General features: G+C 37.6%; 1 long non-coding RNA gene across 1 annotated transcript in view; it reads right to left on the bottom strand.

The window, feature by feature from the left end:
- LOC148743107 (uncharacterized) overlaps nucleotides 1-10899 on the bottom strand; it is a 38776-nt gene extending 27877 nt beyond the window's left edge. The window contains exon 1 of the long non-coding RNA XR_016002240.1: nucleotides 10828-10899. This is a non-coding gene — a long non-coding RNA (uncharacterized LOC148743107). The remainder of the gene's footprint in view (nucleotides 1-10827) is intronic.
- Between the last annotated feature and the right edge of the window lie 3139 nt (nucleotides 10900-14038).

Raw genomic sequence — 14038 nt, 5'->3', positions numbered from 1 at the left:
AGACTTTTATGATTTTTAAAATATTAAAAAAAAAAACAACAAACTTAATGCCAGCGTAAAGAGTGGTATGTCATTCGCAACAATCAGATTGCCGCATTTTTGTTCTATCACAAACCAATCAGACTGCCGCATTAGGGTATGAATCACGTACCACGTACCAACCAGGGGTATGCCTGCACAACTCAGAATGGTGTCCCTCATCTCAGGAAATTAGGATACCAGGATAGGATGCGATGGAATCAACCCGACATTGACACACATCAAGAGTGGCATTAACAAGAATTGTGAGCTCATCTACCCAGTGTAATGGTTCATGTCCTTCGTGAGAACTTTTTCGATGTGACTGGTCAAGATTAGAATAGTCGTCAGGACGGAATTTGTCCACCATTAGTACAAGTAAAAACGTGTTTTGTGGACTGTACGTCCTTCACTAACAGTGCAGACATTGTTTTGGAAGGGTTAGTTTTGCTAACTCAGGTAAAAGTTGCGAAAATCATTTGCATAAACCATATTTGATTGTTAATCTTATTTTTGCCTCGTGGTTGCTCTTGTTGCAAAGGTCAAAAAGACCACCAAGTTATATCTAATTTCTGCGTCGAATCCCTTGCTAATATCCGTTTTTTTGCCTCTAAAAGTTCTCGGTGAACTAAATATTGTACTTTCTCGCTACAATTACGTGTTTATTTTTTACTCGCCACTATGGACAAGACCTTCTCAGATGAAGTGCCATTTTCCAGTAAACATCGTACGTTTTATGGCACATTTTTCTTTTTATTTGTGTCCATTTTTCTCTTATTATTTATTTATTCATATAATATGAATATACCCAACGTGAACGACTAATTCTGAGTGGTTCAAGTGAGTTAATTATTAAAGGAAAAGATAACCCCCGCGGGCTGTAAGAAGTCTTAGTGTGGTTTACGTCAGCGGTCAAGATTAATGAAAACCTTATTCTCTCTAACTTTTAAAATTATCTCAGCCTTTGCTAGCCTTCAAAGGTGAAACGCTCATGACGGACTAATTCTTAGACTCAGCTAGATTTTTTCGCTGGATTGCTGAGTTAGGGTTACTGTCAACATGAGAGGGTGCCCACCCGAAAACATTGTCCCACCAGCGCTTCTATACAATAAACCGTGATGCATACATACATAAACTTTATCTATACTCGAAGTTTAGAGTGGCTATATATAGGTAATAAATAGATTAAAAGGTAATCTATAAATATATGTATACAAAATAGTGATAATAACGATAATAATAATAATAATAATAATAATAATAATAATAATAATAATAATAATAATAAAAACACATAAAAGTGGAGAAAGAAAATATTATTTACAAATTCTCAATCTTAAGTTTAGGTAGGTCAAGCAAAAAATAATCCCCTTAAAGGTAACATCTTGTATTTTGGTTTTAAACTCTGCAAAGAAACTTTTACGAAAATAGTCTGGCAGTGCATTCCACTGCTTAGCTGAGAAGTAAGAAAAGTAGTTAAGACCAAAGGTAGTTTTATTAGGTTTCTAAGTGAAAGAATGTAGTTACCACGAAGATCATAGGAAGAGGACCGGAGTGAAAACATACTCTTCATATAAACAGGAAAATGAGCGAAAAACAAAATATTAGATAACAGTATGAGGAAATTCTGAACGCGCTTGTAAAACTAAGGCTTATAGCGTATAGATTTTAAAAATAACAAGAGTTTTGATGGTTTTTTTTATTGGTTCGGCCCGTAAAAACCTAATAAAACTGACGGCGTTTGTTTAACTGAATTACCAGTCTTCAAGCTTTCACGGACACCCAAACAAACTGGACTGTAGACCTTAGCAGATGAAAGGCTAAAAAAGATGTGAGGCTTTTTTGATATTCCTATTAGTTCCAGAGAGAATCGATCGATAGTGAAGTCGGACAAAAGATAAAAAAATTCCAGCAATATTCCAGCCAATACTCATCAAAATCTGAAAAAACTACATACCCTTTGAATTCGCTAACTAAAACAGATTTCAAGTTTGCGGCCTCCAAAAAAATTAGGTTTAGGTTTTTGTCGAAAGTCAAGGATAAAGTGTCAGGGGTTCAAGAAGAGTAATCGCTATCTATTATCTATTCATTTACTTTTTTTATTCTTATTTTCACATGTCAGAAATGTCCGGAAGTTAACTCGCGCGTCTCTTCATTTCTACTTGCACATGTTTCAGTGCGTTATAAAGTTCGTAGGGGAAGGATTTTTGACAGCGTGTTACTGTCTTAGTAATCTATGTTTCGATTTGTTAGATGTCTTTTGAAAGCTGGTATGCTAGATATGGAAAATAGACTAGAGAATTTAGGGTTTGAAGTGACATTCAATCCGCCTGAATACGGGGATTGCCTCTACACCTTGGCTGCACCGGCTCTGGGCATTGAAACCCAGAAATTGGAGAACATGACTCATATCTTAATGCTTTGGGAAACGTGACAAATCATGGTTCCTTCTTTTGTGCGGTGCAGTACAACTGTTGACGAAATATGCAAATCGAGATCTTAGACGAAAGTCCGGGAAAACCCTCAGAAATTGCCAGACTCAGTCCTAAAAAAAGAAAACAACGTTTTTATGCAAACGCATCTCCGAGTTTGGAATTACGTTTGTTCCAAAAAAAAAAAAAAAAAAAAAAAACCAGTGAGGATGGGAAATCAGTGAGACATTGTATATTTTTAGGATTGACTCTGACAATTTCCAATAAAGTAAAGCCGAAACTAGAGGAGAGCGATGCAAGTTATCCACGCCAGAAATAGTTTGATCTCACCCATTACTGCTGCCCGTTTCATCTGTCGCTTGCTCATAAACATACGTTTTAGCTTCGCAAAAGGCTGTTATTGGGAAGCATTTGACCTATTTGGCGGTCTACATTACAGTAGAGTCCACATTAAGCTGATGCGCAAGATTGAGTGATATCAATTAACGATTATCTTTAGCGAAACAGAAACTATTGTGACCAAGACGAATTAAGCCAATTCACGTAATGATTAATGCGCCCGAAACCTATTTAACTCTCACTTTTATTTACCCAGTTAAAAAGAAATCATCAAATGAGAAAGTTTGAAATGCGCTGTTACATAAGGCTTTTAACTTGCCCCCATCCCTTTCCTCCCTCGCTTTCTTTAACGCAGATAAAACTTGTTTTTATCACCACTTTATCCACAACGTTTTACAGCTGAATCTGCACAAGCTAATAATTTCTTAATAAGTTGCCACTCCTATAAAGCACCCTCATTCCGATAAGCTCTCCATTTTTCAGCCAAGAATTTGAAGAAGAGCTCAAGCGTTTATTTGAGGAAGTGCCTTAAACAGAATTTATTGACCAGTTCAGGACAGCGGCCGTACAACTTCTCAAGATAAGATTCCCTGATAAGATTAATATATTTACAAATAATTCAAGATTTCACTGACTTTTTGCAACGCAGTTTGACACATTTACGCCCAAGAATTTTTTAGTAATCATGCCAGAATCATGCTCGATCCTCTGACTACGGTATTATACACAAACTTATGCCAGTATAATTCATCTGAGCCTATCCGTGACCGTCAAATTGCTTCAATTAAGGTCATTCAGATCTCACCATTTTTACTGGTCGTCAGTTCTGGATCTCAAGCGCTCTTTGGATCTGAAGACTGGGAGGTCAGTCTCCAAATGTTTCTAAATATCCTAACTTTAAAATCATTCTCCGTATTACAATTTTCGCCCAAACGCATATTTCATTGAGAAACACACCGTCTCTTCGCTTCTTAAAATTAGAATATTTTCTGCCTAGCATACGAGAGAATCGCTCATACTGGGTGTATATCATCCCCTCAGCGAATAAAGTGACACGTGTCTCTGGGATATTAAAATCCGAAACAGTCACGACGGAAAAATTCCAAGAATTAGCAAGATTCTTTTTGTGGGATTTCTGATTTTAGCAAACAAAAGGCTCTAACTAATATTTCGTTAGGGATGGGTGTCAATCGCCACAGTTTAAGAACCAGGCGGCGACAGTGTATTATGAAGGACAATGGAGTTACCGGCAGTTTGAATTCTCCGTTCTATTACCTCAGATCGCTTCTATACGAATTTGTTGCTGGATAAATGGCGATCGCTAAAAGTGCGAGAAACAATCGTACAGTTGTAATTAAATGAAAAACTCTGATCTTTGAAGTCTAGTCTAACACTTCAAGGGATGTCACTGTCAGGTTATATTCGTGCGGCACCCGAACTAAATTATTTCTGAGATAGCGATCGAGAACTAGCGATAATTCAAACACAACTGAATCAATTCACCCTTTTTTTTGGCCTTCACATATCGGACTGTCAACGGAATTTCACTGTCAGGTTATGGTTTTTTAGCCAGCCATATGATTCAATTTGGTTTAAACCAGTCCTTCTGAAATATGGCCAAGAAAACAAACAGTTATTTTTATAAAAATCATACGAATAAAGTTAGGCAAGGTGAGAAAATGATCCAGAGCCCTATGAAACCTTCAAGGTGTTGTTTTTCAAAATCTGTACGTCTACTTAAACGGTATTTTAAATTCCTACTCTGGACATTTAGTTTCACATAGATAATAGTCTCTAACAGATTTCACTTTCATCTTATTTTAGGGTTTATTGATATTTCAAGGTGTTAATGATAACGATCTGGAATAGGGTCGTAAAGGTGGTTTTAACGTAAAACGTATCTTAGAGAATAGGAAAGGGGTCAAGATAGGCACTCGTCCTCTAGTTTCCCGCCATTTCGAATACGAACATGCTCCTTGTTGCGTACAATAACTTGACTTTTATCTCTCTTTGGTCAATATTGAAAGCGGATATTCTTTACACGTGGACGTGCTATTTCAGTGAAACAACTGTGAAACACACAAGGATCTCTGAGTAGAGTGACGCTTGAGGCTCCGATTGGATGGTTTGAATACGGAATAACCGAGGAATATCGCTCACAAGTTCAAGATTATAGAATAAAGCCCGAGTCTTATAGTTAACAATCACTCGCCGAAGGCGAGGTGACTATCGTCGAACAATCCCCGAGACGGAGTCGAGGGGATTATTCGACATCATTATCCAACTACACCTAGACGAGTACAAATAACGCCATAGACGAGTACAAATATCACGCGGTATTAGTACTCGTCTATTGTAGTACCGGTTAAACAGGTTTTCTCGCATCGCGCAAACGAAGAATTGGATTGTTGTTACGAAAAAAAAAAAAAAGGTGGAGGACAATTTGAATCATATTTTCGACGACGAAGAGTCAGAATGGCTGGAAAATGTAGGTCCAAGTTCATTAAATGAAGAAAAACAGCTTGACGACCAGAAAATTTCTTCATTTAATGAAGAAAATAGAAACAGCGACACAACAACGGGCCAATTCCGTTCCGCTTCGTATAATTCTGTCACGCACTCCCCGTAAATAAATATCCGCGAAATACGCCCACACTGAAATAACAGTTTGGCTTGTTGGATAATCGTTATTTGTATTTTGACCCGCCCTACGGGCTCGTCAAAAGGCGGCACAACTCGTAAAAATACTCAGCGATACTACATAACAAAACGTCTAATAAGATATATATATTCACCGAACCTGAGGCGAATAATTGTTTTAGTATAATTTCAGAGCTGAACAACAGAGAAATTTCTAAAATCATAACATTTTAGTAACATTTATTAACATTTTATTTCAAAATTTTATGTAAACCGCGTGGAGAGGTTTAGATAGCGTCATTTAGGGAACCGCTCGACCAATCAGATTGCTGGAAACTCTTTGCTCAGCTCTGAAATTGTACTAAACGGTATTAATCTACACCAGGTATTATGGAAGATGATTCCTGTTGTATTTTCAGTTTTCAGTGTTTGGGAGATCAAAATGCTTCAGAAGCTGATGGATTTTCATATCGGTAAGATCTGAAGCAAGGCTTTTAGTGGACTCTGCAGGAATCAGACAAAGTAAAAAATTCCTCTCTCAGTATGCAATCGACAAAGACACTGATCCACGCTTTTGTATCTTCGCAACTTAATTACTGTAACTCACTTCTTTTTGTTCTAACTAAATATCAGTTTGATCGTTTACAGAAAGTTCAGAACGCCACAGCTAGGATCATTTTCCAGATTACGAAATTTGAACACATTACACCGGCTCTCATAGACCTACACTTGCTACCTGTATCGTTTATAGTTCAATTGAAAATCTGCTTCTGTCTGTCTTTAAGTCGCTAGACAATCTGAGATCTGTTATCTCTAATACCTGCCTCCAACTATGCTCTTCATTAGTCTACACAATATCTTCTGTCCGTTCCACGGTCACGTGCTCTAGACTTGGGGATCGCACTTTTGCTCAAGCTGCTCCTGCCTTATGGTACTCGTTGCCATGCGTTACCAATCAGATCCTTTAGCAACCTAGCTACTTTTCAGAAAGAACTCAAAACCGTTCTTTTTAGGAAAGCGTTCTGTACCAGTTTATAATACACGATAAAGCGCTTTTAAATGTATGCATAGTTTTTAGCAGTTATTTAAAGGTTTTTTTTGGGCTTATTTTATTAATTATAAGAAAGGACCCATTTACGATGGGGGCAGAACAAAGCCCATCAGAACAAAAGTTTGTTTCACCCCTTCCTGCCTCTTTTCCTTCTTCTTTTTCGCTACTTTTAATGGATTTGTCGATGCGCCAGTCGGCATGTGGTTGTCTGCAACTTTATAACTTGGCGATTAGTTACGCCGCCCAAAAATTACTTTTGATACCGCATGAGTTTCCTTCCAGTTTACTCAATAAAAGTGCCGTTCCTAATCTGTTTCAACGTTGGTGACATGGTTAAAACTGCGAGACTGACCTCAAACAGTTCTCGTTCTTGTGGATATTGTCTATCCGATACCAATCCGCGAGAAAGGATTACCTTAATGTAACTCTTTTTTCTAAAAACACCGTTTCACAGGAGCGGGTTGGAAATTGCTCGCTCCGAGGATCGACAATGTCGATAGCGTCATGTTTCGTACAGTGTATATAGAATAACTCTGTTGTGCCGTTACCGTGACAATCAGCCGCAAAAAATAGTCCTTTCATCTGTGTAGCTCTGTGCTACAATGCGCTAAGGTCCCCTAGATGCTAAAGTTCATTCCAGGTTCTAGACGGTTGGGCTTTTGAGGCCTTCAGGATGCTGATACAACCATTTTACAAGCTGACCCTTACGCTCCTGTTCGAAGGATAAATATTTCGTTCACATCGAGACAGATCTCGTCGAAGTTAGGAGGAAATATTTAAGTTTGAAGAAAGCTTTGACATTTCTCAATTTGGTCAAGCCACGTGCTTACTGATCGCTTATTGAATGTGAGTGAATCTGTAGAAAGGAAGCCCTTAAAGATTGAAACATGAAAGCGATGGATCATTTCTTATAAGTCGCCATGCAGGTGAATTGGAATTTTTTCAACGAACAGTGATTAGAATCAAATCGTCCCAACCAACGCCTTATTGCTGACACTTAGCCCAGCGTAACCTGAGCATTATATATAAAAGCTATAAATCTCCTCAGTATCGCCTAACCGTTCCTCGTCGAAATGTAACAGTTTGGATTGTATGGGCTGCCTCAGTTTCTTAAAATTTTAGTCCTTTTCGTAAAACCACTCACTTTCAATTACTATGTACATTATCGCATCGGCGTTACGCTGTATTTCTCCGTAAAGTTTTTATCGGACACGCTCCAGAAATGACGAGAATAGGACATATTTCGATATTTCTTCACGATTCTGTACAGAAATTTTAACATTTTTTTAACGTTCTGTTAACATTCTTTACCTCTAGGGGTAAATGTTTATACTGTTCTCTAGAAGAGTCTCATAAATTAGGCTTTCCTCAAAGTGCCAGGGTGTGCAGTCAAAATTAATTAACAAATTCTTAACCTAATTAACAAAAATTACTGATAGGAGTGCAGTGTTAACTCATTTATTCTCTCAATGATTGATACGCGACTTCTTCATATAATTTCAAACCCTTCATAAAAGCTGACGAGTAATGACATTGCTACATATGAAAATGGTTAAACTAGCTATGGGGGTTCAGTTGTGATTAGACATCGACATGAGAGAAGCTACCATATAAAAATCATTTGTCTTGAAAAGCACTTCTAAGGTGTGTGTGCTATCTTATTCGAAATGCAGATGTATCTACCCTGTCGAGAGAGCGTTTTTCGACTTTATAAATCCTTGTGGCTCCGAATAGCTTCCACATTTTTTCCTGGGTTATGTTTATGGAATTAGTAAGCAGCTTGAAAAGATTGTTGTTGAGATTATAGACAGGATTTAAAAAGTTAAGGTAAAAACTTTTGACCCCTCTCTTTATTGCCTGCTAAAGGATTTCAACATTATTCAAGGTGAATTGTCTTATACCTCTCGGAACGTTGAAAATGAGGTTCGGAACAATATTTTGGTTTTGACATGTATTTAACAATGATTCCAGGAGCGCGCGTTGGATATGAGATGATAGATAGCCAACGAGACGCGTCGCACCAAGTTGGCTAGAATAATGTCATATCCAACTAGCGCGAGTGGAATAATTGTTTTATTAAAAAAAAACGCCCCCAAGATATTAGACAAGTCTTCTCAACTTTATTTTGTAAGAAGAAACCGGATGTGACGATGTACACATATTAGATTATGGTATATTGGCTCCTATACTATACTGTCTAAGCCAATAAAAAGTCTTGAATTGCATTATCCAATGATCCAGTTTTTATTAAAAATGAATAGCCAACAAGTGGAAGAATTTAGTGGAATTCAATTACTATTACATACGTGACACACCTCGCGTTGTAAGATATGAATTAACTAGATAAGCATATTGAAAAGAGTTCTCTTTTTGGTTTATAGAACAAAGCGGGTTTGACAATGATCATCTGAATGATGGTCGAATGAGCCTGCGATGCTGCGCGTTCGGAGCAAGCACTTTATTTTACATAGTGATTGAGTTCTCAGATATATTGCGTTGCCAAGGTAACTAATTAAAGACTTCTTAAAAGGGGAGACCCTTATGCTTCTAAGAACAAATCCTATCAAATATTCGAGAAGAAAATTACAAATGAAATGTATTTGCCAAAGAGAGGCTACCCAGAGGACCCTTATTAGCACAACCCTCTCAGAAGTGAGTTAAAAAACATGAATTTAGCTCTTCAACAGAAACAAAAGACGAACCAACGAATCTTACCTTTTGTTACACATTAGGATCGGGATGACAAAAACCGATAGACATTACAGTAGAGTGCTAATTAAGTGGACGCGCAAAATTGAATGATGTCAATTAACGATTATCTTTATAATTAGCGAAATAGAGACTTTTGTGACCAAGACGAATTAAACCGATTCCTATAAAGTTGAATGCGCCCGAAAGCTATTTAGTTCTTAATTTTATTTACCCATTAAAATAGGAATCATCAAGAGAGAAAGTTTTAAATGCATTGTTACATAAGGCTTTCAACTTGCCCCCACCCCCTCCCTCGCTATCTTGAACACAAATAAAACCTGTTTCTATCGCCACTTTATCTACAAATTCCTAATTACGGCTGAATCAGAACGGGTTAATATCTACCTAATAAGTTGGCACTCCTATAAAGCACCCTCATTCCAATAAGCTCCCCTTTTCTCAGCCGAGATTTTGCAGAAGTGCCCAAGCGTTTATTCGAGGAAGTACATTAGGCAGAATTGGTTGATTAGGTTTAAAAGAGGCCATGCAACTTCTCAAAATAAGATTTTCTGATAGGATTATTACATTTGCAAATAATTCAAGATTTCATAGAGTTTTTGCAACGCAGTTTGACGCATTTACGCCCAAGAATTTTGGTAACAATGCCGGAATCATGCTCGATCTTCTGACTACAGTATTACACAAAAATTATGCCGGTATGGTTTATCTGAACCTATCAGTGACCGTCAAATAGCTTTAATGAAAGTCTATCAGATCTCACTACTTTTACTGCTCGTCAGTTCTGGATCACAAGGGTTCTTTGGATCTGAAGACTGGGAGGCCAGTCTCCAAATGTTTTTAAATATGCTAACTTTAAAATCATTCTCCGTATTACAACTTTCGCCCAAACACATATTTCATTGAGAAACCCACCGTCTCTTCACACCTTACAATTGGAATGTTCTCTGCCTAGCATATGACAGAATCGCTCAGACTGGGGGTATATCATTCTTTCAGCGAATAAAGTAGCACGTGTCTCTGGGATATTAAAAGAAAAGTCTTGCATTCTAATCGAATCAGCTTTTTGCTAGTCTCAAAAACCGAAACAGTCACGACGTACAAATTCCAAGAATCAGCAAGATTCCTTATGTAGGATTGCTGATTTTAGCCAACAAGAGGCTCCAACCAATATTTCGGTAAGGACGGGTGTCAGTCCGCCACATTTTAACAACCAGGCGTCAGTGTATTATGAAGGACAGTGGAGTTGCTGGCGGTTTGGATTCTCCATTCTACTACATCAAATCGCTTCTAAATGAATTTGTTGCTGGATAAATGGCGATCGCTAAAAGTACGAGAAACACTCGTACAAATGTAATTAAATAAGAACCTCTGATCTTCGAAGCCCGGTCTAAGACTTCAATAGATGTCACTGTCAGGTTATATTCGTGCGGCACCCAAACTAAATTATTTCTGACATACCAATCGAGATTATTCAAATACAACTGAATGAGTTCACCTTTTTTTTTTCACCTTCACATATCAGACTGTCATCGGAATGTCACTGTCAGGTTATATTTGTACAATTCTGCGTGAGACTTTTTCAGTCTCTCCAACGTTACAGCGATAAATAAAGATTTTATGTCGTTTGGTACTTACAGTATTGTGAGCTTTGTAGTCCTGTCGAAAACTCCCAGAGGTAAGTTCTTTAACTGATTATTGGACAAGTCCCTGTCAACAAGAAGTCATCCATCACGTCAGATGGTTAGATTTGCAATGTCAGAGAACGCGTAGAACCTTATATGACTCTTACCGAGTGGAGAGGGCTCAAAAAAGCTGCTGATTTAATTTTCACCTTGAAACACATAAGTAAGGATGGGCCTTAACCTTAACAAATTTCAGTTAACTATGATTTCCTATCTCATCTGACACAAATAACATTAATCGATTAGGTTTGAAGGAAGGCTTTTTCGATGAATATGAAGTGGGACGCTAGAATGGTTACAATCCCATCGATAAAATTTACGTCGCGGACGACGAAAATAAAGCAACATTTTCTAAAGCTCACCAAATACTTGATAACGGATTATTAGGTAAACTGAAGCTTTTCACACATTGTTTTTCACACATATTTTTTTCATATTATATGAATAAACCCAACGTGAACAACTGATTCTAAATGGTCCAAGCGAGTTAATTATTAAAGCAAAAGACCACACTTTCTATCGGTTTACTGGCGTAATAACCCTCGCAGAGTATAAGAAGTTGTAAAGGGGTTTACGTCAGCGGTCAAAATTAAAGAAACCTCATGCTCTCTGACTTTCTCAGCCTTTGCTAGTCTTCAAAAGTGAAACAGTCAAGACGGAAAAATCACCAGAATAAGCGAGTCTCTCTTTTTTTTCTTTCTTTCTTTTTTTTTTTTCCAAAGGATATCTGATTTTAGCAAATAAGAGACTCCAACTAACATTTTGGTGAGGAAGGTTGTTAATCAGCCACAATTAAGAAAAAAAAACCAAAAAGAACAAAACAAAAACAAAACAAAAAAAAAACAGACAATGAAGTTGCGGCGGTTTGGATTTTCCATTCTATAACCTCAAATCGAATGTGTTGCTCAATAAATGGCAATCGCTAAAAATTTCGAGAAACACTTGCACAAATGTAATTAAATGGCATACTCTGATCTTTCAAACCCGGTCTAACATTTTAAAAAGTGTCATAGTCAGGTTATATTCGTACGGCATCCGAACTTCCTTCTTCCTGAGATATCAATCAAGATGGGAAAGGAATTAACTGGACTTACTGCAATAACTAGAGATTATTCCAATACAACTGAATTCACCTTTTTTGCCTTTTAACCATCGGACTGCCATAGTACATTAAGGTAACTTACGAAACTCATAGTCGTGGATTTGATTTTTCATTCACTCTAACAGCATTTATTTGGCATTAGGTCCAATTTTAACATCAAAAGTGAAATCAAGAAAGTCGTCGAAGCTCCTTGTCGCATTGCAAGTGTTCCCAGCAGGTACCTTATCGAGTCCAAGTGATATATTTTGCTTAAGCCATAAATCGCGATAACGTGCTGTGCGCTCTTTGTTACATTGCTGTAGAGATATATCAGTGACATACATCGGAAGAAAATTACCTTTACGCTGTACTTTTAATCATCTCAGTTGATAGTCTTTCACCGTTAACTGTGGTGAAGTAATTTTTTGCTCTTTGGAATATTTTCTCCATAAAGGTTTTGTGATCGATTTTAATTTGACTCCCCTTCAAGAAGACTTTTTTATTTAGTTGCAGCACAAACGATGCTCATGTTTCCCATGTAATGCACCTTTTCGCGAGACCAATTGTAGTTATTGAAGCTAAGAGTACTTTTCCACTTCTATGTATAAAACTCGAGTCCCGGAGTTGCCGAACAGAGCATTATGATGAGCTTGAACCATTTTTAAGATTGACTTTGCTCTAGACAGATTTTAAGGAAAAATTATAATAGTATTGCGTAACGGTCTAAGATCCCTAGATCACGGTCTACCTAAGTATCAATTTGATCGTTAACAGAAAGTTCAGAACGCCCCAACTAGGGTAATTGCACAAACTAAGAAATTTGAACACATTGCATCAGCTCTCATAGACCTACTCTTGCTTCCTGTATCATTTAGAGCTCAATTCAAAATCTGTTTCTTTCTATTTTTAAGTCGTTAAACTATCTAAGATCTGTTATCTCTATAACCTGCCTCCAACTATGCTCCTCGCTAACCTACACAATCTCTTCTGTTCGTTTTCCAATCACCTGCCCTAGACTCGGGGGATCGCGCTTTTGCTCATGCTGCTCCTGCCTTATGACATTCGTTGCCGTACGTTACCAACCAGATACTTTAGCCGCGTAGCTACTTTTAAGACAGAACTCAAAACGCTTCTTTTTAGGAAAGCGTTGCTCTCTAGTTTTTGATAAATGATAAGGCGCTTTTAAACAAGCGCATAGCTTCTAGCGTTATTTAAATGGTTTTCTTTTTTTGCTTATTTTGTTAATTTTATTCAAGAACCCATTTAATTACGATACGGGCAGAACAAATTTAAAGGTCATCAATTTCGTCCCTTCTTGCTTCTTTTCCTTCTTCTTTTTCTTTCCTTTTCCTTTTCATGGATTCGTCGATGCGCCAGTTGACATGTGCCTTTTATAGGGGTGGTTGTCTGCAATTTTATAACTTGGCGATTAGTTACATCGCCTTTAAATTACTTTTGATACCGCATGAGCTCACTTCCAGTTTATTCAAGAGAAGTGCCGTTCCTAGTCTGTTACAACGCTGATGACATGGCTAAAACTGCAAAGCTGACCTCTGACACTTTTTGTTCTTCTGGATATTGTCTATCCGATACCTTAATGTACATCTATTTGTGAAAACACCGTCTCAAAGGAGCGGTTTTGGAACTTGCTCGCTCCGAGGATCGGCAATGTCGATAGCGTCATATCTTGTACAATGCAGGAATAGTTTCGTTGTGCCGTTACCATGCTAATCACCCTTTTCCCTTTGTGTAGCTCTGTAATTCAATGTGCGGAGGTCCTTATATGCCAATATTCATTCTAGATTCCAGACTGTTGGATTTTGAGACCTTTAGGATGTTGATACAACCATTTTACAGAATGACCCACACGCTTCTTTTTGCAGGCTGAATATTTCGTTCATAGTGAAATAGATTTCACCAAAGTTAAGAGGAAACAATCAAATCGGAAGAAAGGTATGTCATGTGTGTGATTGACACTTCCCAATTTGGACATACCATGTGCTTAGTGATCGCCCGTCGAATGTGAGTGAATCTGTAGAAAAGGAAGCCCTTAAGATTGAGACAAGAAAATGATGGGTAATTT

Source organism: Stylophora pistillata, chromosome 1 (assembly GCF_964205215.1).
Source record: "Stylophora pistillata chromosome 1, jaStyPist1.2, whole genome shotgun sequence".
NCBI classification, from domain to species: Eukaryota; Metazoa; Cnidaria; class Anthozoa; order Scleractinia; family Pocilloporidae; genus Stylophora; species Stylophora pistillata.
The sequence above is the reverse complement of the archived record's forward strand: the minus strand, read 5'-3'. Positions and strand labels throughout refer to the sequence as shown.